Source organism: Pteronotus mesoamericanus, unplaced genomic scaffold (assembly GCF_021234165.1).
Source record: "Pteronotus mesoamericanus isolate MK-2021 breed Mesoamerican mustached bat unplaced genomic scaffold, CSHL_Meso_final contig_105, whole genome shotgun sequence".
Classification (NCBI taxonomy): domain Eukaryota; kingdom Metazoa; phylum Chordata; class Mammalia; order Chiroptera; family Mormoopidae; genus Pteronotus; species Pteronotus mesoamericanus.
The window spans coordinates 19,426,747-19,454,160 of NW_026555006.1; the positions used below are offsets into that span (position 1 = coordinate 19,426,747).

At 36.4% G+C, this 27,414-nt stretch overlaps 1 protein-coding gene and 1 pseudogene across 1 annotated transcript in view; one reads left to right on the forward strand and one right to left on the reverse strand.

The window, feature by feature from the left end:
- LOC129069486 (neuronal growth regulator 1-like) overlaps positions 1 to 27,414 on the reverse strand; it is a 212,349-nt gene that overhangs the window by 12,585 nt on the left and 172,350 nt on the right. The gene's annotated exons all lie outside the window — the stretch shown is intronic.
- Positions 3,558 to 27,216, forward strand: LOC129069250 (Y-box-binding protein 1-like; annotated as a pseudogene).

The following is a 27,414-nucleotide window of genomic DNA, read 5'->3' on the forward strand; positions in this document are numbered from 1 at the left end:
CTTTGTTTGTGTGGACATTGCATACTCCTGTACATAGACCCTCAGGACCTTCTTTCCTTTGACTTTGGAGTTGAGGAATGCCTGAGTACCACAGTTGTCATGTGGTTGGGACACCAGTGCATGTGTTTACAGTCTTTTTTACACAAGACACCTTTATTGTACTATAACACTCTTTCCTCAAATACAGAGATAACCATGGCATGGTCCACTTTCCAAGCAGCTCCTAGTCTGGTAGAGTAATATTTGACTTATGAGCCCCTAGAATAGCTAGTTGTACTCATATATAGGGAGAGAAAGTAAGAATTGTATAAAGGGCTTTGAACTCCTGCTGGTCAGCCTTTATTTTTATCATCTTTAGAAGAAATCTGGCTAAACAGTGCACACATGGTGCACTTTTCTCAAATTAGAAGCCTAAGATTATAGAAAATGTGTAGTACTTATTCTAATATTTTATTTTTTTAAAAGCTTTTTCACTAGATTAAAAAATGAATGCCTGTAGAGGTTCTAACATCTTTTATAGACCACACCTTTACCAACATGAAAATATAAAATAATTATTTTCACAGAAAGGATCTCCATTTCATGTTATGAACAATGATGAGAATGTCTAGAGACATCATACCACTCCTCTCTTTATGACTTGTGGGGTTTCCCTCTCAGCTTGTTCTTAGCCACTATCAAGTGATTTCTCTGGCAAACCATCATCCTTGAACCCTTTTCTGCTTGCTGAATAGTGATTTTGCCAAAGTTCATGGTACACAATCTTATTTACTCAACATCAACTACATGAAGAATATTAATCATATGTTTGTCTCTTATTACCCATATTCAGAAATCTGCCTATTTGTAGACAAATACTTTTATTTGCAAATAGCTAGATAAAGCTTTCCAAGACTATTACCTCTAACCTGAGCTAAAGTGAATAAATATGAAATCACCCAATTAGAAACAAATTTGCTGCCTTTGTTCTGTCCTTCATTGTCATTGGAAAATTTCAAAGCCTGACTTGTTCATTGATATCTTCTAATGTCTTGTATTTTTTGTTTACTTATTTAGCAAATCAGAGGTTATTACATGAATCAATAGCAGGCCTTCAAAAGAAGCGTGTTGCCAAAAGAGGTGATTTTGTATAACCCTAACTGGTTCTTTGAACTTGAGCAAAGTACAGTTATTCAGTCCAGGTGGGTTTGCAAATGGGTTTCCATATATGTGTTGTTACAGTGTGTGTACAAGTGTGTATTAGTGTTTTAAAAGTTGGATTTATTGTGTGAAATATATACACAAACATACAATACAAACTGCTCTGAATGCATAGATTTTTAGTTTGGGCCTTTAAGACATCATCTAGCTGAAGAAAAGAGGTTTTCACAGAAATAAAAATAGAAACACAGCTGTGTTCTTAGGGTCACTAATAGTCACTGCCATCAGCTGTATCATCAATGTGACATTGCTAGTGTGGTAAAATATAGGAGAAGTTGCAAACCAGTAAACATTTTTGCAAGTTGAAGGAATTTTTAAGGTTGTATATGTGTGGCTATATGAGTGTGAAATTATTGGTTTTTCTAGTGTTTAAACTTAGAGTCTTAATGATCAAATTGTCTTGTTTAGTAAGATTTGTTCTTTATTTCTGTTGTGTTAGGAAAAGTATCCTAAACTAGCTTTATTTTTTCTGTTATTCTGCAACATTTTTCTTTTAGTATTAAAGATCAAGAATTTCAGAAGGCTTATCTCTTCCATTGTTTTTGAATACCCCATTGACCTTCTAATTTTTTTCTTAGCTTTTCAAATGCAGTAATGGCCAGTGATTTCCTGGCCCTGCAGTTCTGAGTCACTTACATTGTTGCACTTGCTATATTCCAGGCTGATTTTCAGTTGCTCTCAATGATTTCCTAATCATTTCCATTATCTTTTGGTTATTTTAAAAAACTCTAATAAAATCTCAATGACCTTGTATGGAATTCAGCCCCTCTGTAACTTCCCCAAAGCTACCTTCCCAGCCCTATTGCTGATTGTCCCTTGGGAAGGTCTGCTCTAGTCACTGGAGTCAGGAAGGCTCTCCATTCTCAGGAATACCCAGGCATTTGTGTTTTTGCTCACATTCTGTCTTCTTCTGGGATGGATTTCTTCATCCCACATGTGGAAATAGAACCCATCTTTCAATGCCCACCTCAAATGAAAAGTGCAAACAAAATTAGAAACTTTAAGAACTTCAAAGATTATTGGGGAGGGGTTAATGCAACCTTTCAATTGTATAGATGAGGAGATGAAATAGATGAAATCTGGTGGAGATTAAATGATGTGCTTAAGTTAGAAGTAAAAATAAGACTGGAACTCAGGTATATGCTGACTTTCTGTGTTTCAAATTCTGTGTAGCCCCCCCCTGATTTGCTACCCAACTCTAGTTTAAATTAATCTGTCATTTCTTCTTTTCTCATACAGCCATTTGCCTTTACTTATACTTTATCATTTCCATGTTTATCTCTTCTAAAAGAGCATCTAATTTTCTTGAAAACAAAAAATCATTTAATTTAGTTTTCTATCAGTCATAGATTTGATCAAGTGATTGGCATAGTAAAATATTTATTTCACAAAACTGTCGATGAATTGCTTTAATTTCTGCAGTTTAATAAGATTTTACTATAAAGCTCAAGAAAAAGAAAGGCATACTATAAGGGAGGTAATATCATCAATCAAAAATTCAGGATTTGCAAACATTGACAACCATTGTAGAAAAAGATGGTTTTTGTTACTGAGAAGCATCTTGTATTATTAGATGTCTTTGCAGACATCGTACCAAAACATAGTTACACTCATATACCCTGAGAGAACTGTTGAAGAATCGCTCTTGTCTGTGACTTTCATTTAAATGCATTAATTATGGTTGGTGGCTGTATTTCTTTCAAGCATATCATATACTAGCTTAGCATCTCTAAGCTTCAGTTTTCTCAGCTGAACAAAGTGGATAAAAGTATCTGCCTCACACTGTTGCTTTGTAAGTGCTTAGCTAGTGCTCATTTAAATATTTATTAGATAGCAGCTTTTAAAATGCATTAGTATTTATAGAAGACCCATGTAAGTCCCTACTTTGGCCCAAGAAAGTTGTTGGAATGAGGTCATGTGTACCTCAAAATCCTATAAATTTGACACAGTAACAATCACACCAACATGTTCTTTCTAAAAGCACAGTTCTAAGAATGAATATTAGAAAACTTATTCATTAAACAAATAATGCTTGAGTACCTAAAAATATTTACTGACTATTTATTGTGCTCTAAATACTGCTTTTTGCACTGGGATACAGTCTTCATATATAATTCTTTTAAGTAGATCACAATGCTCTGATCCATGAATACCCATTAACCCTGTGGGTTGCAATCCATGTTTCTTCTCCTTGGAATTACCTTCTTTTACTTCTCAAACTTACGGTCTCCATATGGCATACTTTTACTTCTCCTTAGGACCTAATTTAAGGGTTACCACTATGATAACTTACTTGGCCCTTTAACCATTGCTTATTCTCTCCCTTGAGGCCCCACTGCAATTCAAACTCCACCTTTATGGTCTTGCTCACGGACTCGCCTCCTCGACTGCGACTGTGAGTTCCTAAAGGGCAGGGACCTTGATGTTTTCATCTCTCTTTACTTCTCTTTTTCTTCTTCCCTAGTGGCTAACACAGTGATGCATATAATAATGGTCTAGTAAATAACTGCTTCTTTTACCTCCTCATGAGGTGAATATGCAAAATATATTTGTTTCACATATCTTCATTGTCTTGCCTTATATCCTCTTACTACCTTTTTCCTTTAGCAGCTGCTATGTCAACCTGCTGTGTGCAAGGCAATCAGTTCTGAGATATATTCCACATGGTTCCGCAGAGGGTCCCCAGGAGGATGCAGGCAAGTGACCCACAGAAGAAACCAGCTCAAAGACACATTCTTGGGTTGGCTGTTCTTCCTTCTCTGTTTAACTTATTCCAATCTCCCACCCGTGTTCCTTGAGATTCCTTTCCAAAATAATCACCTGTAAGTGAGCTGCTCATTCTGAGGGGACCCAGACAAAGACAACACTCATGAATGAAACAGAGAACAACAGGTTATAAGTACCGTGTCTAGTGCAATCTCATATCCGCTCACCGTGCACAATGCTTCGCACATAGCAGATTTTGGATAAAATTTACTTTTATCAATTTTGGATAAATTGATTGAAAGTAAACAATTATCCTTTCTCTTCATCTCAATTCTTTTTAGCTTATAGTAATTCACTTGCTTTGAATTTATGAGGTCTATAACAATTATATTGTTAGCAGGCACATACCCTTGGTACTGTAAAAGGGGTCTTAAAATCTTAATTAAATCTGATTTTTTTTTCCTTGTAGATTTTATCCCAGGAATATTACCCACTGTTTTACACCATCATCATTTTGGTATTTGCTATACCAGCAACACTGTGTAATGAAATTTCTGTCTCCTCTTGTATTCCTTAAATATTTGAAAGCACTCATGGTTCTTAAATTTCTATTATGATTTCAACTATAAAATACTCAACTCACAACAACCTTGAAATGCTCCTTTTTAAAGCTTCAGCCTGCCTTACAGTTTCTGCCTAAGATGATTCAGTTTATTAAATGGGAGGTACAATTACTGTGAAAGGAACTTGGGAATGTGTACCCAAAAATTAGATGTTAGGGAAGTCTAGTCCAAAGATGGTCTATCAAAGGATAAAAAGAAAAAAAAATCAATATATTTGCATAGTGATTCTAGAACTGAACACATTATGCACTATGGATTAATATTGATTTTTAAGCATGGTTAGTAACTTTCTTTCCCCCAAATAGAGGTGATATGATGCTCATCTTGTCAAGAAATGAGATATTACTAGTCAAGATATTTTTTACAAGGGGTGGAAAGTTTTCACGCTATTACATTGGAAAAACCTTATTTCAGCTTCATTTTTTTATAGATGTTGCAAATTTGATCACCTACATTATTGTTTGAAAGAGTTTTTTACTCTAACTGAAGTCAGGCTTTCTGGGGCTGCATTAATAAGTTTTTCAGTCTACCAGCTAATATACCCACAGTTCCTTTGATCACAAATCATGAGGAGAAACCGTCATTTTATAAGACAAAGTCTTTAATTGATTAATAGATGCCACTACTTTATCAGTATTCTCAATTATCCTTAACTAAAACACAGTTGAGCCTTGAACAACACAGGTTTGAACTGCATCATTCCACTTATACTCGTATATAGATTTTTTCCATAAATATTGTAAATATATTTTTAAAAATGATTTTCTTAACATTTTTCTTTAGCTTACTTTATTATAAGAATACAATATATAATACATATAATATATAAAATATATTTTAATTGACTATTCAAGTTATTGGTAAGAATTAGGTAAACAGTAAAATATTAGTAGTTATGTTTCGGGAGAGTCAAAAGTTAAGCATGAATTTTTTACGGCATGGGGTATTGGTGCCCCTAACCCCAGTGTTGTTCAAGCACGATTTTATATTCATTTAAACCTCAAACTGAAAAATTAATCTTAGACTTGGATAAGTCAGAAAATCAGAAACTTAGGAATAATTGGTTTTTATAGTAGTATTCACATTATTTATTAAACAAATGCTTACTGAGTACTTGCTTTGTGTTAGGCATTGTGCTCAGTGCTGAATACACAAAGATGAACAAGACATGATTCTTGGCTTTGAGGAACTTTTATAGTCAAGTAGAAACAAAAATATTCTACTCTAGAAGAAAACGGATACTTTTTTTTTAACCAAATCATGTATTATTAAAATTCCAGGGATTTTAATATATCATTTATTAATTTAGTCAATTATCATTTAGTCAATTAAAATATATTTTATATATTATATGTATTATATATTGTATTCTTATAATAAAGTAAGCTAAAGAAAAATGTTAAGAAAATCATTTTTAAAAATATATTTACAGTATTTATGGAAAAAATCTATATATAAGTATAAGTGGAATGATGCAGTTCAAACCTGTGTTGTTCAAGGCTCAACTGTGTTTTAGTTGATGATTATTACTACTAATAATAATTTTAATAAGGAAACATTGTGAGACTCTAGTCCCCTTTTTCAAGTATAATCAAATCAGAAATCTAGTTAGAGGAAGGTATTTTAGGTTTATGCCATTATACAGCCAGGAGACTGAAGCCCAGAGAGGGAAGAGCTGCAAAGAGAATTAATCCATTTCTCCAGACTTTGAGTTTTGCGTCTTTTCTAGCGCATTGCACTGCCCACATTAACTTATTTAATATATTATTTCAGGTCTTTATAACTCTTACTGCTTATTAATATTGAATAAAGCAAATATAATCTTAAAGTGTTTTTAAATAAAATATGATAAAAATAATTTTGTAATCTAATAAATTACCTAGCAGTTACACACCAATTTAACTCATCATTTCAAGCAAAACAAAACAAAACAAAACAAAACACAAAATGAGTTTGTTCTATATACATGGGAGAAGTGATAGTTATTTTTTGAAATATCATGTGTTTGAAATAATTTCTAAGATCTATATTCTATGTATGCTTTTACATCTCTCATGATGTGTTCAACTTGGATGTTTTTAATGCATCAAGCATATTGAAGCTCATGATACTTGATGAAATAAATATTAGTGATATCTGAATAATTGTCATATTAGAAATCTAATGTGAATGGTTAATTTATTTATATAAAAAAGAAAAACATTGCCCAGAATAAAAAGAATAGATATCTCTAAAACTGTGCATATGTGTCTAGATTATGTATTGATTCTTCAGTTTCTCAAAGGTACAAATGAAATCAGAAAATTAACATTCAGAATATCTCTGCATAAAATGCATTTTTTTAAAAGTGAAGACTCAGCTTTAGTTTATTATTTATGCTTGAGATCAGGACTTGAAAACTTGAAAAATGGAAAAGGAATTAAGAGAAACATAGATTCCTACAGAGCTAAGTCTACTATAAAAACAATAAATTTATCCATTTGGTTTTATTGTATTAACAGTTCTTACCTTTCTGGTATACCAGTTTGTAAGTAAGTCATTGCTAATTAAATCAAAAAGCCATATTTATATATGTGCATTCTAATATACATTTTCCATTTTATACCAAATTTAATTATTATAATCATAATTAATAAGAAAATTTAGTATCATTCTAATGGTTAAAAATACTTTCTAAAATTTCCTATAAATGTATGTGTAAGATTTGAGGAAAACAACCATAAAACTATTCATTTCTTATGTATTCTTAGAGACATGTCTAATTATAAAAAGATTTGGGCTATGTAACTGAACTTGGTTGTACTTTCTTTTTAATCTTAAAATTAGATGATGATTTTTTTCCTTCACCAAAAAAGGAAACTATATTAAATGTTAATATCACATTGTTACACTTCTTTTTTCCCTGAAGAAACGGGATATAAAAAGGTTACCACAGTACTTCCGGCCAAGATGTAGGTATAGGTAAACACACCTGGTCTCCGTGTACAACTATAGCAAAAAATACAACTAGACTACAAGATAAATATCACCCAGAATTGTCAGAAAATTCAGCTGTTTGGAAGTCTGGCAACCAAAGATATAAAGAAGCCACATTCATCCAGGAAGGTAGGAGGGGCGGTGATGCAGAGTGGAATGGAGAGGAGCAGAGATAGGAACGAGCAGTCTCATATCCATGCGTGGTAGACAAAAAATGGGAGGGATATCTCAGAAGTGAGGGACCCCAGCCCCAGGCCAGACCACCCAGCCCAGAGTTCTAATGCCAGGAAGATAAGCCCCCATAACTTCTTGTTGTAAAAACCAGAGGAGGTTGGGGCAGCAGAAGAAACTGCAGGATTCTCAGGAGACTCCTCTTAAAGGCCCCACACTGGATTTAATACTCATGCAGATCTATCCCCTCTGGGATTCTGTACCAGAGCAACAGCTGGAAGAGTACCAGGGACTTATGGGGAGAAAGTGAAGTGAGAATGCCTGGAGACAGCTTCCTCCCAGGCAAAACTGTAGAGTCCAGACAGTAGCATTGAACCTTCTGAAGCCCTCTCCCACACAGAACAACAGGGAGGTGACATGGGTTGCCCTGCTCTGGCAATTACCTAAGGCTCCGCCACATACAACTTAACAGGTGCACTTTTCTACAATGGGCCACACTACTAAGACGGAGTCAAAGCAGCTCTACCTAATACACAGAAACAAACACAGGGAGGCTGCCAAAATAAGGAGACAAGAAATACAGGCCAAATGAAGGAACAGAACAAAACTCCAGAAAAAGAACGAAACAAAAGGGAGATAAGCAATCTATCAGATGCACAGGTCAAAACACTGGCTATCAGGATGCTCCAGGAACTCGTTGGGTACTTTGACAGCATAAAAAAGATCCAGGCAGAAAAGAAGGCTGCATTAAATGAAATAAAGAAAAATCTACAGGGAACCAACAGTGGAGGGGATGAAGCTGAGAATCAAATCAACAATTTGGAACACAAGGAAGGAAAAAGCATTCAATCAGAGCAGCAGGAAGAGAAAAGAGTTCAAAGAAACAAGGAGAGACTTAGGAACCTTTGGACATCTTTAAACGTACTAATATCCAAATCATAGGGGTGTCAGAAGGAGAAGAGAAAGAACAAGAAATTGAAAACTTATTTGAAAAAGTAATGAAAGAAAACTTCCCTAATTTGGTGAAGGAAATAGATATACAAGTCCAAGAAGCACAGAGGGTCCTAAACAAGTTGGACCTAAAGAGGACCACACCAATTAATCACATCATAATTAAAATGCTGAAGGTTAAAGATAAAGAGAGAATCTTAAAAGCATCAAGAGAAAAGCAGTTATCTATAAAGGAGTTCCTTCCCATAAAACTGTCAGCTGATTTCTCAAAAGAAACTTTGCAGGGTAGAAGGGACAAGCAAGAAATATTCAAAGTGATGAAAAGCAAAGATCTACAACCTAGATTACTCTACCCAGCAAAGCTATCATTTAGAATGGAAGGACAGATAAAGTACTTCCCAGGCTAGGTAAAGCTAAAGAGGTTTATCATCACCAAGCCATTATTATATGAAACGCTAAAGGGAATTATAAAAGAAAAAGAAGCTCAAAACAATGAACATTAAAATGGCAATAAGTTCACAACCATCAATAATGAATCCAAATAACAAACTAAGCAAACAAGCAGAACAAGAACATCATAAATATGGAGATCATTTGCAGGGTTATCAGTTGGGAGGGGGAAAGGGGAAAATAAGGGGAAAGGTGCGGGGATTAAGGAGCACAAATTATTAGGTACAAAATAGACAGGGGAATGTTAAGAACAGTATAGGTAATGGAGTAGCCAAAGAACTTATATGCATGACCCATGGCATGAACTAAGTGGGGAGAATTGCTGGAGGGAATGGGGGTACTGGGTGGAGGGGGCCAAAGGAGGAAAACTTGGGACAACTGTAATAGCATAATCAATAAAATATATTTAAAAGAAAAAGAGGTTACAATAAGCACTGTGCATGTTTCCTACTAATCTTACCAGAATTCCCTTCTATATTAAACTATTTCTTGTCTACCCTATTTAAAATGTTCTGATATTCTTCACATGGGAACAAGATGATTCATTGTTCAAGCATTATGGCCGATACCACATTATAAAAAAAATAATAGAGCATCTTTATCCACATGTCTGAATTAGGAACAAGAAACTCACCAACAGTAAATATAGAATTTTTCATTAAGCAGAATTCCTGTTTATTACAGAGCAACAATAATATTTTTTTTTTAAGATTGCAATTTAACATTGAATACAAATCCCAAATCCCCATCTCTTTGATGCAGCTGGCTGCACTATGCATAATGTCTGGTATACAATGGCAGTGCCTATTGTTACACAACTGGCTTATTTGTGTATTGAAAGCTTCATTCAAATTTGTATTGTTCAGAATGTTCAATGAAATGCACAAATTGACTAGTTCAGCATCCCCCAATTTGTCATAATGTTTTCTGGGTGAGGTTTTTCTTCTTTAAGAGAGCTATAGTGCCATTTTTATTTCATAAGGAACAAGGTGACAATTACTGTGAAATCTCACAGTCCAGTGCTAAAGGTAGGGTCCTAGGTCAAGCCCAAAGTCACTTACAGGACTATGAAAACTACCTCAGGCTAGATCTGGACTTACCAGATACAGAAAAATAACCCGTGAAAAACCTTAGTTTGTTTTTGCTGACAATGAAATAATATACAATATAATGTGGACTTTTTATGAAAAGCATAATTAAGTGAAAGGGAGTTGCTGAGAAGAAGCAAAGTAAGTGTTAAAAAAGAAATCTTAAGTCAGTAAATATAATTTGATCTCCACATCACTGAATTATGAAAATAGATTCAAAGAGCTATTTTTTAAAAAGAGAAAACCACAAAACCCCAGATAAAAAAAATTGAATGTCAAAATTTCTTAGGTGTAAATTAAAGACATTTAATTGCCTGTTGTTCATTTGAAGAGATTAACTTTTCATCATTTCATTTGTAGGTAAAGATCAGTGATCCTTTCCAACTGGTAACACCTAAAGCAGGAAAAAAATTAGATTCTTCTACTTGACATAGATAACCTACTATTTTAATTCCAGAGGAGATGAATTTCCAGGGTTAAATACAGAGTGGAATAACTATTTTATTATATTTATTAAACATTTGGGCAAGTATGTAAAGGACTGCCCAGAGTGGTTTTTTTTCTTTTTTTTTTTGTCTTCCTTTAATTCTTTGATTACATCATGTAACTCCCCCCTCTATTTTTTTTTTTTTTTGGCAAAGTTAACTGCTTTTAGACATTTTTTTAGTATAAAGAATTAAGACTTAGGCAAAATACTGAAGTATTGTGGGCCTTGATTTTCAGTCTGTAGAATGGGTTATTAATAACCATGGGTTAGTGTGAGCACTGGAAGTTTGTGTCTATGTTTTGTACTCTATAAGTCAGTTTATAAAAGCAATCTGGTTCCAGGTCATAATTCTCAGGTGCTGACAATTGGGTCTTTAAAGAAAAACTGTCCCTTTTAAGTTTGTTGTCATTTGCTAAACAAATCGTACTCTTCAGGTGATCAATTCACAAGGCCGTACAGTGAAGTGTAATGACCATCAAATTCTTTTTACCTAGAGGCTCAATTTTATCTGTTAGAATTGGTGTGAAGAGGTATCTGACTTCTGAAAGTGTCTCTTTTATTATTTAATTGTTCATGCATCTCTGGATTCATTTAGGAAATATTTATTTAATATCTGCTCTGCACAGAATTGTTTGAGTGTGACAGGTAAACCCTATCTCCCAAGATTCCCATTCCCTGGTTGATAAAACAAATGCTAGTCAAGGTACTGCTGTGAAAAGATTTTACAAATGTAATTAAAGTCCCAAGTCAGCTGACCTTAAAATTTGGGATGATCTGGATGGGCCTATTTAATATTATGAGCCCCTTTAAAAGTAGGCAGTTGTCTCCATTGGTGGCAGAAGAGGAAGTCAGAGACTAAAACCCAGAGGGACATTCAATTTGCTGTTGCTGGCCTGAGGACAGAGAGGCTCTTGTGTCAGGAATGCAGGTGGCCTTTAGAGACAGAGAACTTCCTCAGTCTGCCAACCAGCAAGGAAATGAGGACCTCGGCCCCATAACCAAAGGAACTGGAGCCTGATGATAACTTGAATGAACTTGAAAGTGGATTCATTCCTAGAGCCTGTGGACAGCTTGCAAAATTATACATGGAGAACCCAGTTGAGTCATACTGCACTTCAGACCTACAGAACCGTGAGCTTATAAATTTGTGTTGTTTTAAACCATTGCATTCATGGTAATTATTTCCTAGCAATAAAAAGCCAATGCAATCAATGATCGATCTTCTTTCACACTGGGACACTTCCCATAAACTGTTGAAAGCAGTGTAAGGGTTAAAGAGACAAAAGTTAGAATAGAAAACCAAAAAACATGTCAAGGTGGAATGATTGAGCATCAAATGAGAGCACATGTAATAAGTGTTCCTAGTTCCAAGAAAGCTCTTTCAGAGTGGCTGGACAGTTTTGAGTTCTTCCTAACCAGAGCAGGGGGACATAAAGCATGGGAATGTTAAGCAGGGCAGAATTTCTCTTATTACTTCAAATAAATCTCCCTTTGAAACTATTTGTCTATCTTCAATTCAAGTTTTTGTTTCGATCATATTCTATAACCCTGTGCTATATCTGTTGTCTGTGTTTTCTACAAAATTTTCTTCACTTCTGCAAACTATAAAAACAAAGTTTCCAGTCAGAGACTTCAGAAGTCAGTCCTATTGTCCCAGTGAGTGTAAAGGAAATATTATAAATAATCATGAGCCACTTATAAATTCAAGATTACTCCAATCACATACTGAGTTCTGAATGAGACAAAATTTGCATCCATGTAATCTCTACCCAGAGTACTGGAAGAAAGCTTGACCAGAACTTGTATGGGCATTTCATTTATACCTTTTAAATATAAAAGGCCTGCAACTGAATACTTATCAATGAATAACTAATCCTGGTAAGCCCATAACCATGCTCATTTTCTAACTCCTTTACGGTCGAATAATAAATAGAAATACTGCAGAAAATAGGCATCATGGCAAATTTGGACAAATAGCATTTAGATGCAGTGACAGAAAGCTTAGTCAAGCAAACTGCTAACAAAACATAAAGCAAAAATCAGGACAAAAGACATCAAACAGCCCCCAAAGGCTCATGATTGCATAAGTGGGTCTACCTCTGGAGTCCTTTGGTTTAGAGTGGTGTCCTCTTTTTTCTAGCAATCACACTTTTACAGCTAAAAGATGTTTGGAGTATAACACTCATTATTTACAGTAGCTACTGAAGCTGCAAGAATAAATAAATAAATAAATATGTAGAAGATAAAGAGTAAAGCTTTGGGCTCATCTTATTTTCCCAGGGTGACGATCTAATTGCGTTTCCAATGGGGAAAAAGCCACATACATACTCCTTTAAAAAACACTTCTTTAATATACAAAAAGCAAAGCTGACATTTTTTCACTTGTGCATTTTCTCCATTTAAGCTGCTTTTTGCTACTTATCATGCATGAATAGAAGAATGGATGGGATGAACAAAGCATGGATTTTTGTTGTTCCTGCCATGTAAAGTTAGAGCAAATAAATTGCACGAGAAAAGAATACATGTAGAAACAGCCTAAATCTTTTTATGTAGATGAGGTGAAAAGCAGTCTCCTTTAGAATTGCTTCTTTAGGTTATAATAGCAATTTATGTTAAAAGTCAGTATGACAAATCAGCCCATAATTTATTTTAAGAAGTCAAACTAGCAAGATCAAGCATACTGTAGGTGGTATTTTATCTTATCATATTAGAACAGTCTTCCCAAATGTAAAAGATAATCTCAACTTCAGTGTTCTGTAAGCAAGCAGAAAATTATGTAAATCTGATTTCCTTACTCTGCGTTTGCTATCTCTTTAAAGCTTACTAAATCATATCCAGATTTGTAAACACAAAAGCACTGGATCCAAGATACATTTGCTTTTCAAACACTTAGAATGAAAAAAAAAAAGCTATTTTTACAGGGTATAATTGAAATTTTCCTATCTGTTTTCAGAAACTAACAAATCCATGGTTGTGTGAAATTAAAACAAAAAAAATACCAAACATCACCTTTTTACTTATTGTGGGCTTAATTGCTTCCTCATAATGGAGTGTGACAATGTGATTGCAATAAAAATAGCACCTGCTTTGAAAATCACATATCAAAGAAATGCAAGTGAGGAGCAGGAAGCCCACCTGGCAGCCATGTTGAAGTTCTTCATCTGTTTCATAGTTTGCACTACTCCTTACCTCATATCCTTTCGGCCTATTTAGGTTGATTGTCTGAGTAACTGGTGTTTACTTTGTAAACTGACCTAAAAATGCCTGAGTCTGTATGCCTAAACTTTTAAATTTCAAGGGTATGGAGGCAAATGCAAGTAGTTGGGTATTTATATGTGCCCAAACTCAGAGATTGTCTTCATTATAGACACACAAACCTCTGCATGGCCCAATTTGCTTTGTCTAAGTAAGGGAAGACAAACCCTTGTGAGCAAGGTTGCACAAGGATCTCAAATCAATAATCATGCCAATAGGATGAACTGTCCTCATTTTTCCTTTTTCTGAAAAAGAAAATCTTTTGATGTTAAGGTTAATGAAGTTCATTCCTAATATGGATTTACATTTACTTGTGTTAACATAGCTTAATCTTTTTGTAAATATATATCTACTCTTATTCTTTCACCAATAAGTTCTTATTTTGTACTGAGAGCAGGAGGGGAAATGCTTTACTTTTTCTATGAAGAATTTACCGAGGGAAATAATAGGTTAGAAAACATCTAAATTACTAGCTATGTTTTAGTTAATAGAAATATATAATAGTTCATGCACATTTTAAAAATGAGAATTCTAAAAACAAGCTTTATTTCCTGATCCTGGCATATAGTGTAACTGTTTGTTGAGTAAATGAGTTGTGTTCAATAAATTCAGTAAGCAATAAAATATAAATTTTAGTTCTGTATTAAGGAATTGTATCAAGTGTAAAATAGGTCAATACGCCATTCTAACTGCCTAGAATTTTAAGTGATAGACTGAGACAATGACATGAAGAGAGTAATGCTGCACTTTAATATGGTATGAGCCACCCAAAAAGAATACCCAACAAAAACTGTAGGAAAAACAATGAGAGATGCTCAAACATAACTAGTAGCCGTACACAAGAATACACACATTGACAACACGCCCATACTCCTCATACATATGACTGTTTCAGAGACACACATAGACACAACAAAAGGGCAAAGGAAGACTGAGAATTATAGTTATGGGTGGTGGTGGGGGTTTGCAGCATGTGTGTTTTTGGATAATGCTCCAAAAGGCTTGTAGTGTCCTCTTGCATTTTCACAGCAGAAAATACAAATGGCAATGCCAGCTCTTGGTGCTTGCCCTTCTGGCTAGAAGACATTAAGCTGAGGTTCATGTTTAGCCTGTGGGCTAAATGTTTTCACACCTGCTGCAAAGGCAGTCTGTGTTAAGAGCCTTCCTAAATAGCACACATGTAGTAACTGATGCAAAGCTTCCCAAAAATAAAAATGACTTGTCTTTTTATCTATAAGACGGCTATAGTGTCAAGGCACTGAATATAAGCCCTAATAATTTTAAATGCTGAGGATATAATATCAGTGAAATACAGAGCTAAGAAACAAAAACAATTTGCGCGTTTTGGGTCCTCTGGGACTTAGAACAAAATAATAATAACTGATTTTTACATTGGCCTACTATGTTTAAATATTGTTCTAAAAACTTTGGCCCCAGCTGGTATGGCTCAGTAGATTGAGTGCTGGCCTGCAAACCGAAGGGTCACAGGTTCAATTCCCAGTGTGGTCACATGCCTGGTTGCAGGCCAGGTCCCCAGAAGGCGGTACGCGAGATGCAACCACACATTGATGATTCTCTCCCTCTCTTTCTCCTTCCCTTCTCCTCCTTCTAAACATAAATAAAAAAATTTAAAAAAATTTGCATTTATAAATTTATTTACTCCTTACAACAATCTATTATTTTCCCCATTTTATAGATGGGATAAACTGATATATGTAAGTGCTGCAGAGTTTTAACCCAGTGTATGTGGTTTTGAGATCTTTGCTTTAACCACTTTATTATGCTACCCCTCAGAGATAAGCAAAAAATATAAAGGTAAAAAAAAAAATTAGAATAAGATCTACCGTTAAAAGCAAACAAACAAAACTACCTTTGTAGTTTTCCAAATAAAGAAAAAAACGCCCTTTAAAAATCTTTAGCACCTACAGCCTAGATGATAAAGCTTTTTAAAGATTTATCTTTTATAACAAACCAATGTGACAGAAGGAGGAACATTGGCATAATCAACACATAATTTTTTGGTTCTATGATTAAGAGGTAACATCTGGGTAATTCGGGATATTTTTTATAAACCACATTGACTAGGAATGCTGATACTGGAAAGCATAGCCATGTTATTTTCAATGAACTTCCATTCAGTGAACAATCTATTTCTAAAGAAGAGACTAACTACCACCCAGTATTAAAATGAATTGCTTTACAAGTTAGGAACATACATTGCTCTGTATCATAGCAGTTTTTATTTTTAAGGTAAAATGAAAACAAAAAAAGCCTGAAAGTTTAAGCAAGTCTAAACTGCATTTCATTTTTAATTCAAATGCTCAGTAGATTACACAATAAAATCCTTACTGATGAAAAACTGGCTGAGTAAGACTTCCTTTTGTTAATAAGCCTAAGCCAAATCACCCAGAGCCAGTGGGCTCTGAGGTGGTCTGAACAGAGAGCCATCCATTGGAGGCTTTCTCCATCTGTTAGGTCCACTGTACAGTGCGTGCCATTTTGCTCTTGCCCTGGGAGCTCTCTAGCCAGCCCCAGTCCTGTCCATACCTCATTATTCTGCAGCCAGACAAATGGCGGCAATTATTACATCGTAGTAGGGATGACATACTATGGTATGGTTGAGAAGGCCAATCCATGCAAAAAAGAAAACAAACACATTTCTTTGTGATACTGAAAACTTTCCCCAAATAGTCTTCAGATGGAAACTTTGTGTTTGCTTTCAGTTCAAAGTGATTCTGCAAGAGAAATATTTAAGAGATGTATTTTGTTTTAATGTAAAAAATATATCTTGTGGGCTACCTGGGCTAACTTAAGAAGGATCACCTGGTGTGGCTGTGTGTATGGTCTCTCTTCTCAGAATGCCAACTGCCTGGTAGGGCAGCTAAAGCAAATGCCCAAGAAAATGTTACAAAAGTGCCAAGTCCCACCTACCTACCACTGCTGGACCACTGTCCATGGCCTGGTGCTGCAGTGTCCAAAGAAGAAACTGTCCCTTTAAGTCATTTGGGCAACTCATCTCTGATTTTTGTGTTTTTTTGGCACCTTTTGGCAAACTTTGTCTATTAGTTGTAAGATATCTTTTCTTTCTATTAGATAATAGGAAGATACCTATTAATTCTTTGGTTTCCTTTGGACCTCAGCTGCTTTTTTCCCCCCCTTTTACTCTCCTCCACCCTGCACCCCACTCCCATCAGCATTCCCTCCTTACTTAGTTCATGTCCTGGGTCATACATATAAGTTCTTTGGCTTCTCCATTTCCTATACTATTCTTAACCTCCCCCTGTCTATTTTGTACGTACCATTTATGCTTCTTATTCCCTGTACCTTTTCCCCTGTCTCCTCTCTCCCCATCTGTGCTGATACCCCTCCATGTAATCTCCATTTCTGTGATCCTGTTACTGTTCCAGTTGTTTAGCTTGTTTTTGTTTTTTTGGTTCAGTTGTTGATAGTTGTGAGTTTGTTGTCATTTTACTGTTCATAGTTTTGATCTTCTTTTTCTTAGATAAGTCCCTTTAACATATCATATAATAAGGGCTTGGTGATGATGAACTCCTTTAACTTGACCTTATCTGGGAAACACTTTATCTGCCCTTCCATTCTAAATGATAGCTTTGCTGGATAGAGGGATCTTGGATGTAGGTCCTTGTTTTTCATGACTTTGAAAACTTATTTCCAGTCCCTTCTTGCCTATAAGGTTTCTTTTGAGAAATCAGCTAATAGTCTTACGGGAATTCCTTTATAGGTAACTGTCTCCTTTTCTCTTGTTGCTTTTAAGATCCTCTCCTTATCTTTAATCTTGGGTAATGTAATTATGATGTGCCTTGGTGTGTGCTTCCTTGGGTCCAACTTCTTTGGGACTCTCTGAGCTTCCTGGATCTCCTAGAACTTTATTTCCTTGGCCAGATTGGGGAAGTTCTCCTTCATTATTTTTTCAAATAAATTTTCAATTTCTTGCTCTTCTTCTTTTTGCATCCTTATGATTTGTATTTTGGAACATTTAAAGTTGTCCCAGATGTCCCTAAGCTGCTCCTCATTTTTAAGAATTGTTTCTTCATTCTGTTCTGGTTAAGTGTTTTCTTCCTTTTGCTCCAAATCATTGACTTGAGTCCCAGTTCCCTTACCCTCACTCTTGGTTCCATGCATATCTTTCTTTATTTCACTTTGCATAGCTTCACTTTTTCCTCCATTTTGCAATCATATGCCACCATTTCTGTAAGCACCCTGATTACCAGTGTTTTGAACTCTGCATAAGATAGGTTGGCTCTCTTTTCATTGCTTAGCTTTATTTTTGGAGTTTTGATCTGTTCTTTTATTTGGGCCATATTTCTTTGTCTCAGTGTACCTGTTACGTTGTAAGGGGCGAAGCCTTAGGTATTTGCCAAGGTGGGGCAACCCACTTCACTGCATTGTGGGGGAGGGGTCAGAGAGGGAACAGTGCTGCTTGAGTGGCTCTGGGCAGGCTTTCAGTCACTTCCCCTACTATCCATAAACAAATTGGGCTCTACCGGTGCTGATTCCCAGGTGGGTGGATTTATGTACATTATAGGACCCTGCGGGTCTCTTCAAACTCTCCTGTGAAGCTGGGAGTTTCTCCCACCACTGCAACCCCTACAGGTGTTTATACCCAGAGGGTCCAAGGCTTTCTTTTCCTGCACTGGAACCCTGGATTGTGCAGTCTGTCTCGCTCCCCTGCCGTTCCTCCCAGTTTATCTGCATATAAATGTGGGACAGCCAGCTTCTGTCTCACCCTCCCAGTCTTCCAGCCATCACCTACTCACTCCTTCAGCTGCCACTTTGCCACATGGCCTTTCTGCCTTGGATGCCAGTCTCTTTCCCTCCTACCAGTCTGGATGAATGTTTCTTCTTTAACTCCTTGTTTATCATACTTCCATACAGTTCAATTTTCTGGCAGTTCTCCTTGTTTTTAAATTTGTTGTTGTCCTTCTTTTGGTTTTGTGAGGAGGCAAAGTGTATCTTCCTATGTCTCCATCTTGGCCTGAGGTTCTGCTTTCTTGATCTGACTTTGTCTCCTGGTCTTTGCTCTAATACCCCCTTTATTTGCATCTCTTTACTGTTTTGTCTTGAGGCTTAATTAGGTAACTGGGAGTTATAATGTGCCCTTTTTCATGTTTTTATTTAAAATTAAGTTTTGTTTTAGATTTTTAAAAATGAAATTAAATATTTTGTAGTTAAAGCAATCATACTGTATTTTCACTATAAAACTCTTAGATTACTCAGATGTGCCAAAGCCCTTATGGCACAGAATTGCTTATAAAACACTTACATTTTAGATTGGTAATAATGAAAGTATGTAATTCATACATATTACTAAATTTTCAGAGGTGGTGTGTCTTACAGCTTTTTTATAGCTGTGACTCTCCATATAAGAATAAAGTTGGAGCAATTATTTTTGTTTTCAGGCAATAAACACATATTCTTTGGCATTGTTTAGATTTATTCAAAACCCATAAACACTGATTTAAAGCAAAAGTATCTAGAAATATGATGCAGCTATAAATCATGAACTCAGCATTTAATATTAAAATACACAAAATGTATAGTTTAGATAAAGTAAAAAATGGTTATAAGGTTCCAATTTTTCTAGTAAAACATGGAATAATAAAAGAAGAAGAGATGAAAGATGTCTATGCAGGACCCTACTGAAGAATGTTAATGATCAAGCTTCCTCATTGCTTTTAATATTTCATCCAGTGACTATAAAATGCCAGCGCTAAAGCCAGGTTTACAGTTAGCTTGTCTGATTAGAAAACTCTCTTATCTTTTGACTCTTTCAAAGTCTTGTTCTGAATTCATCTAGGATTCAGCTTATATTATACAATATCAGAAATAATATTAGGGCACAAAGCTAGTTTGTAGCCCTGAAAGCAGAGTTAATCATTTTGATTTGTACTCAGAAAAAAAATGTCCTATAGAAATTCCATACTTCTATATTGGAGATTTTTTTCTGAAGGGAAAATGGTCATTATTTTTTTTCCTTTCACTTATTCACCCATTTGTCTAATTATTCATCTGTACATTCATTTAACAGATATTTATTAAACACCCACTATTATCTAGGTATTATATACACACTAGGGATAGAGCAAAAAACAAACAAGTATTTTTTGTAATCAGGGAACTTCTGTTTGGACAGGGAAAGGACCAAAAATCAATCAATTGTTAGGTTGTGTTATGTTAAGAAAATAAAATAGTGTAAGGATGCTATTTCATTTATGGTCAGGAACTTAGAGACTTTTGACTAGAGATTTGAATAAAGTGTAAACATGAGCTATAAAAATATTTGAAGGAGAATTGTATTAAGCAGAGAGATAGGTTAGCATTAAGGCCACAAAACAGGAGTGTGCTTGGTATGTTTAAAAACAGAAATATGTCCAGTATCCAATCATCTGCAAATAAAGTTTTACTTCTTCATTTCCAATTTGGATGCCTTTTATTTCTTTTTCTTGTCTGATTGCTATTGCCAGCACTTTCAGTACTATACTGAAAAAGAGAGGTGAAAGTGAATATCCCTGACTCATTCCCTATCTTAATGGGAAGACTTGTAGGTTTTGCCTGTTGAGTATGATGTTGGCAGTGAGTTTGCTGTATATTGCCTTTATTATGTTTAGGTATGTTCCCTCTATTCCCACTTTACTGAGAATTTTTATCATAAACGAGTGCTGGATTTTATCGGGTGCTTTTTCTATTGACATTCAAGTGCATCTATTGATAAGATCATGTGGTTTTTATCCTTTATTTTGTTTATGTGGTGTATCACACTTACTGATATAAGAATGTTGTGCCAACCTTCTATTTCTGGGATAAATCCCACTTGATGATGGTGTATGATCTTTTTGACGTATCGGTATATTTGTTTTGCTAATATTTTGTTGAGGATTTTAGCATCTATAATCATCAGGGATACTGGTCTATAATTTTCTTTTTTTCTAGTGTTTTATTTTGGTTTTGAAATTAGGATAATACCGGCATGGAGAAATGAGCTTGGCAGTCTTCTCTCCTCTTGAATTTCTTGAACTAGTCTGAGAGGGAACTCTAAAGATTCCATCAATAAACTACTAGAACTGATAAATAAATTTAGTAAAGTAGGAGGATACAATATTAATATCCAGAAATCAGCTGCATTTTTATAGGCCAATAATGAACTATAGAAAGGGAAATTAATAAAAGAATCCAATTCACAATTGCTTCAAAAAGAATGAAATACCTAAGGGAAAAAAATCTAACCAAGAATGTAGAAAAAAACCTGTACTTGGAAAATTATAAGGCACTGAAGAAAAAACTGAAGAAGATACAAATAAGTGGAAGCAAATACTGTGTTCATGGATAGGAATAATTAATATCATTAAAGTGTCCATTTTGCTCAATCTATAGATTCAATGCAATTCATATCAATATTTCAATGACATATTTCACAGAAATGAGAGAAAAATTTCAAAATTTTACATGGAACTACAAAAGACCCTGAATAGCAACATCAATCTTGAGAAGGAAGAACAAAGTTGGAGGAATCACGCTACCTAATATTAAACTATACTTACTATAAGGCCATAGTAACCAAAACAGCATGGTACTGGTATAAAAACAGACACGTAGATCAATGGGATAGAATAGAGAGTCCAGAAATAAACCCACATCATTATAGTCAATTAATATTTGACAAATGAAGTAAACACATACAATGGACTAAAGATAGTTTATTCAATAAATGGTGTTGGGAAAATTGGACAGATAAATGCAGAAAAGTGAAACTAGACAACCTTCTTAAGCCACACACAAGAATGTGTTCAAAACAGATCGAAGATTTAAATGTTATACCCAAAGCCATAAAAATCCTAGGGAAAAAAAAAAAAAAAAACATAGGCAGCAAAATCTTTAAATTAAACTGTAAAGGGCTTTTGGGCAAGATGGTGGAATAGGTAAACATGGCTTGCTTCCTTGCATAATCATATCAAAATTGCAATTAAACTATAGAACAACCATCATTCAGAACTATCAGAAGTCAAATTGAATGGAAGTCTGACAACTACAGAATTAAAGAAACCACATCCATCCATACTGGTAGAAGGAGAGGAGATGAGGATGGGCTTGTCCCATATTCACTTGTGGTGGATAAAAATTTGGGACTGATAAGTTGGGAGGGAGGAGTCCCAGCCCCACACCAAGTTCCCCAGCCCAGGTTTCCAGTATCGAGAAGATAAGTCCCCATAATTTATGGTTGCAAAACCTGTGAGTATTTAGTCAGTAGAAGAATCTTCTGGAGTTCCAAGAACTGCTCCTTAAAGAACCCACACACAGACTTACTCAGACTCACTCCCTTTCAGCTCCATCACTGAGGTAATGGATTAAAAGGCACCAGTGGCATACAGGGAGGAAGCAAAATGTCTGGCATCAAGGTGAGACCTGGGGAACAGCTTTCTCTCAGACCCAGACAGAAAGGTGGGCAGAGGCCATTGTCCCTTTTCTGAACCCTCCCTCAACAGAGCCACAGAGTGAGCAGGTGGATGTCATATCTGGGACTCCATTAAGATGGCTAACACAGTTTGCCCTGCCTTGGAGATTCCCTGACACCCCATCCCACCCAACCCACAAACCCATCCAAGCTGTTAACAGTGACTTTTCCATATGAGTGTCTGGTTTTGGTTCATGTTTGACAACCTTCTAAATTCTCTCAAACAAGCAACAGCTGACCTCAGTGAAACCCCTATACATACCTCTTGCTACATGGCCCCAGGCCTGGCTCTAGCAGCAGATTGCTTTATAGCTCAGATGCTGTATACTAGCATCTCAGATTGCTTTATAGCTCAGGCAGGGTGGCTCCAAACAAAACACATGTGGGGACCAACCTACGCCTGAACCATGTGGGAAATGCCAGATCCGGCATAATTAGTGGACAGCTACAGACCACGTCGGAGCATCACCACCCTGCCTCTGCACAGCTGATCCTCCATGGAGTGCGGATGTTGATGGTCAGTGGTCAAAACCAGTCCTTGCAGCTGACTGGACTGGGAAAATCCCTCCCATTGACCTGCCAACAACAATCAAGGCTCAACTACAAGAGGAATGTGTAGTCAACCCACATGAAGGGCACACTTTGAGTACCCAGATTGAATGATAGAGGAGGCTGTGCCATTGGACTCTATAGAACACATACTATATTAGGCCACACTATCAAGACAAGGAATCATGGCAGTGCTACCTAATAAATAGAAACAAACACAAGGAGGCTGCGAAAATGAGCAAAGAAGCATGGCCCAAATGAAAGAACAGATCAAAACTCCAGAGAAAGAACTAAACAAAATGCAATAAAGCAATTTATCAGATGCAGAGTTTAAAACACTGGATATAAGGATACTTATTCAAGGAACTTAGTGAGGACCTCAACAGTGTAAAAAAAGATCCAGTCAGAAATAAAGAATACATTAATTGAAATAAAGAACAATTTACAGAGAAACAACAGTAGAGTGGATTAAGCTGAGAAGCAAATCAACTATTTGGAATGTAAGGAAATAAAAAAAAAACACAACAAAAAACAGAACAAGAAGAAGAAAAAAGAATCCAAAAAAAAAAAGGATAGTGTAGGCAGCCTCTGGGACAACTTCAAGAGGTCCAACATTCACATCATAGGGATGCCAGAAGGAGAAGAGAAAGAGCAAGAAACTGGAAATCTATTTGAAAAAATAATAAAAGAAAACTTTCTTAATTTGGTGAAGGAAATAGACACGCAAGTCCAGAAAGCACAGAGTCCCAAACAAGATGGACGCAAAGAGACCCACTCGAAGACATATCATAATTAAAATGCCAAAGTTTAAAGATAAAGAGAGAACTATAAAAAAAAGAAGCAAGATAAAAGAAGTTAGTTACCCACACGGAGGTTCCCATAAGATGGTCAACTGATTGCTCAAAAGAAACTTCGCAGGCTAGGAGGGATTGGCAAGGAATATTCAAAGTCATGAAAAGCAAGGACCTACAGCCAAGATTGCTCTACCCAGAAAAGATATCATTTAGAATCAAAAGACATATATAGAGCTTCCCAGACAAGAAAAAACTAAATGAGTTAATTATTACCAAGCCATTATTATATAAAATGTTAAAAGTACTTATTTAATAAAAATAAGATCAAAACTATGAACAATAAAATGCCAATAAATATGTATCTATCTACAATTGAATATTAAAAAAAACAAACTAAGTGAACAAAAAGAAAAGAGACAGAATCATGGATACGGAGAATGTTTTGATGGTTGCCAGGTAGGAAGGAGGTGTGGGGGAATGGGTAAAAGGGTGAGAGGGTTATAAAGTACATATTGGTAACTACAAAATAGCCATGGGCATGTAAAGTACAGTAGAGGAAATGGAGTAGCCAAAGAACTTTATACATGACCCCTGGACATGAGCAAGGGTTATGGGGATTGTTGGAGGGAGTGGTGGGGGCTGGGTTGAGGGGGGCAAAGGGAGAAAAGTTGGGACAACTTATAATTGCATTATCAACAAAATATAATTTTAAAACATCTCAAACATTACTTGTAGCAAAATTTTTTGATATGTCTCCTCAGGCAAGGGAAACATAAGAAAAATTTAACAAATGGGAATACATCAAAGTAAAAATTTTTTGCACAGTAAAGGAAATCATCAATAAAACTAAAAGACAACCCACACAATGGGGGAATATATTCGCTGATATATCTGATGCGGTATTAATATCCAAAATTTATAAATAACTTTTAAAAGTTAACACCAAAAAAACAAACAATCCAATTAAAAAATGGGCAAAGGATCTAAATAAACACTTCTCCAGAGAGGACACACATATGGCTAATAGACATATAAAAAAGATGTCCAATGTCACTAATCATAAGAGAAATGCAAATTAAAACTACAATGAGATATCATTTCACACCTGTTGGAACAGCTATCATCAATAAATCTACAAACAACAAGCACTGGTGAGGACGTGGAGAAAGACCCTTTTGCACTGTTGGTGGAAATGCAGATTGGTGCAGCTGCTGTGGGAATAAATATAGAGATGCCTCAAAAAATAAAAAAGAGAACTGCCTTTTGACCCAGTGATTCCACTTCTGGGAATTTATCTGAAGAAACCCAAAACACTAAATCAAAAAGAACATAAGCACCTCTATGTTTAGTGCAGCATTATTTACAATTGCCAAAATATGGAAGCAGCCCACGTATCTATCAGTAGGTGAGTGGATAAAACAATTATATTTGATTTGTTTTACATATACAATGTAAATACGTATTTACACAATGGATAATTACACAATGGAATACTACTTGGCCATAAAAAAGAAGACAATTTTACCATTTGCAACAGCATGGATGGACCTGGAGAACATTACGCTAAGTGAAATAAGCCAGTCAGAGAAAGACTAATACGATACAATTTTGCTTGTGTGTGGAATCTAATGAACAAACTGAACTAATAAGCAAAATAGAGACAAACTCACAGATAAAACGCAGGCTCACAGCTATGCAGGGGACGTTAAGGAGGAGAAGGGATTGAGCAAAATGGAAAAAGGACTCTGGACATGACAACGGTGTTGTTATTGCAGGGAGGGAGATAAATGGTAATGGAAAAATACAATAAAAATTATAAAAACAAGAGTGGATAAAAACTTCAAAAACTAGAATAAAGCAAAAACAAATAAAATGAGAGTAGTTGGAACACAGTAGGAGAGATCAATGAGAGTGATTTGTGAGACGAGGTTATAGAACTTGGGACTAAATCATTCAGCCTACAGTGAAGACTTCGGATTTTACTTTTAGTGAGACAGGAAGCTATTGAATGATTTTGGGCAGAGGAGTGATACATTTTAAATATATCACTTGGGCTATTTTGGGTAAAGAGTAGATTAAGCTGAAGCAATGTCGGAAGCTGGGGAGAAAATTTAGGAGTCCAGAGGCATATCCAAGTGATAAATATATTTTAGCAATTCCTTTTAAGGAAGCTTTAAAGTAGACGCCAGTCACTGTGTGACTGACCAATAACTTCACTGGGGCCGGTGTGCACGTTAGACAGAGGGGCTGCCCTTCACTGCAAGCTTAGTTTTGTTGTTACCGATAATAAACATGGTTGTTCCCTATATTTCAAAGCAACTTCATAAGTAAACAGAAACGACGGAAAATATGTTTGACTAAAAATGTATTTTTTAGAGTTCGGTCGCTAGCAGGAGCAGAGAGCGGACCCCAGAGAGCCCTGAGCAGCCCCAGCGCCACAACCCTAGTTACCTTCACATCGCATGAGGAGCTGCGGCTTCCGTCGAGGCCCCAGTCACCGTCACCGCCACCGCCACCGGGAGCAGCGAGGCCCATACCCAGCAGCCGTCTACCGCCCTGTCACCAACCCCCAGCCCCCAGGCCGTCCCCACCCTCAGTACTGCTGACCTGAAGCCCGGCACCAAGGGCACCCTCGCAGGGAGCGGCCAGGGTAGCCTCACAATGAGGGGTGCCTGTCCGAAGGAACAAGAAGGTCATCGCAAGGAAGGTTTTGGGAATAGGAAAATGGTTCAATGTAAGAAACACATATGGTTTCATCAACAGGAATGACACCAAGGAAGATGTATTTGTACACCAGACTGCTATAAAGAAGAACAACCCCAGGAAGTACTTTCACAGTGTAGGAGATGGAGAGACTGTGGAGTTGGATGTTGAAGGAGAAAAGGGTGCGGAGGCAGCCTGTTACAGGCCCTGGTGGAGTTCCAGTGCAAGGCAGTAAATGTGCAGCAGACTGTAACCATTGTAGACGCTGTCCGTGTTGTAGGGGTCCCCTACGCAATTGCCAGCAGAATTACCAAAACAATGATAGTGGGGAAAAGAATGAGGGATCGGAAAGTGCTCCTGAAGGCCAGGCCCAACAGCAGGCCCTACTGCAGGTGACGGTTACCACAGGCGGAGACCTTAGGGCCATTGACCACAATATTCCAACCCTCTCGTGCAGGGAGAAGTGATAGAGGGTGCTGACAACCAGGGTGCGGGAGACCAAGGTAGACCAGTGAGACAGAATATGTATCGGGCCTACAGACCACTATTTCACTGGGGCCTTCCTTGCCAAAGACAGCCTAGAGAGGACGACGATGAGGAAGAAGATAAGGAAAACCAAGGAGATGAGACCCAAGGTCAGCAGCCAGCTCAACGTCGGTACCGCTGCAACTTCAGTTACGTACCCAGATGCCCAGAACACCCTAAACCACAAGATGGCAAAGAGACAAAAGCAGCCCATCCACCAGCTGAGAATTTGTCCGTTCTCGAGGCTCAGCAGGGCAAGACTGAGTAAAGGCTGTTTGCCATCTCTACCATCCTTCGGTTTAGTCATCCAACAAAAAATGACAATGAAATTCCAGTAATAAAAAATGATCAAAAGACTGGAGCTGAAGGCCTTAAGTGCTTACTTTTGACGTTTGATCAGATGTCTGGAACTCTGTATTATCTATGCAGTATGGGGTTTTTGTTTTTATCTAAAGGCGTCTCTTTT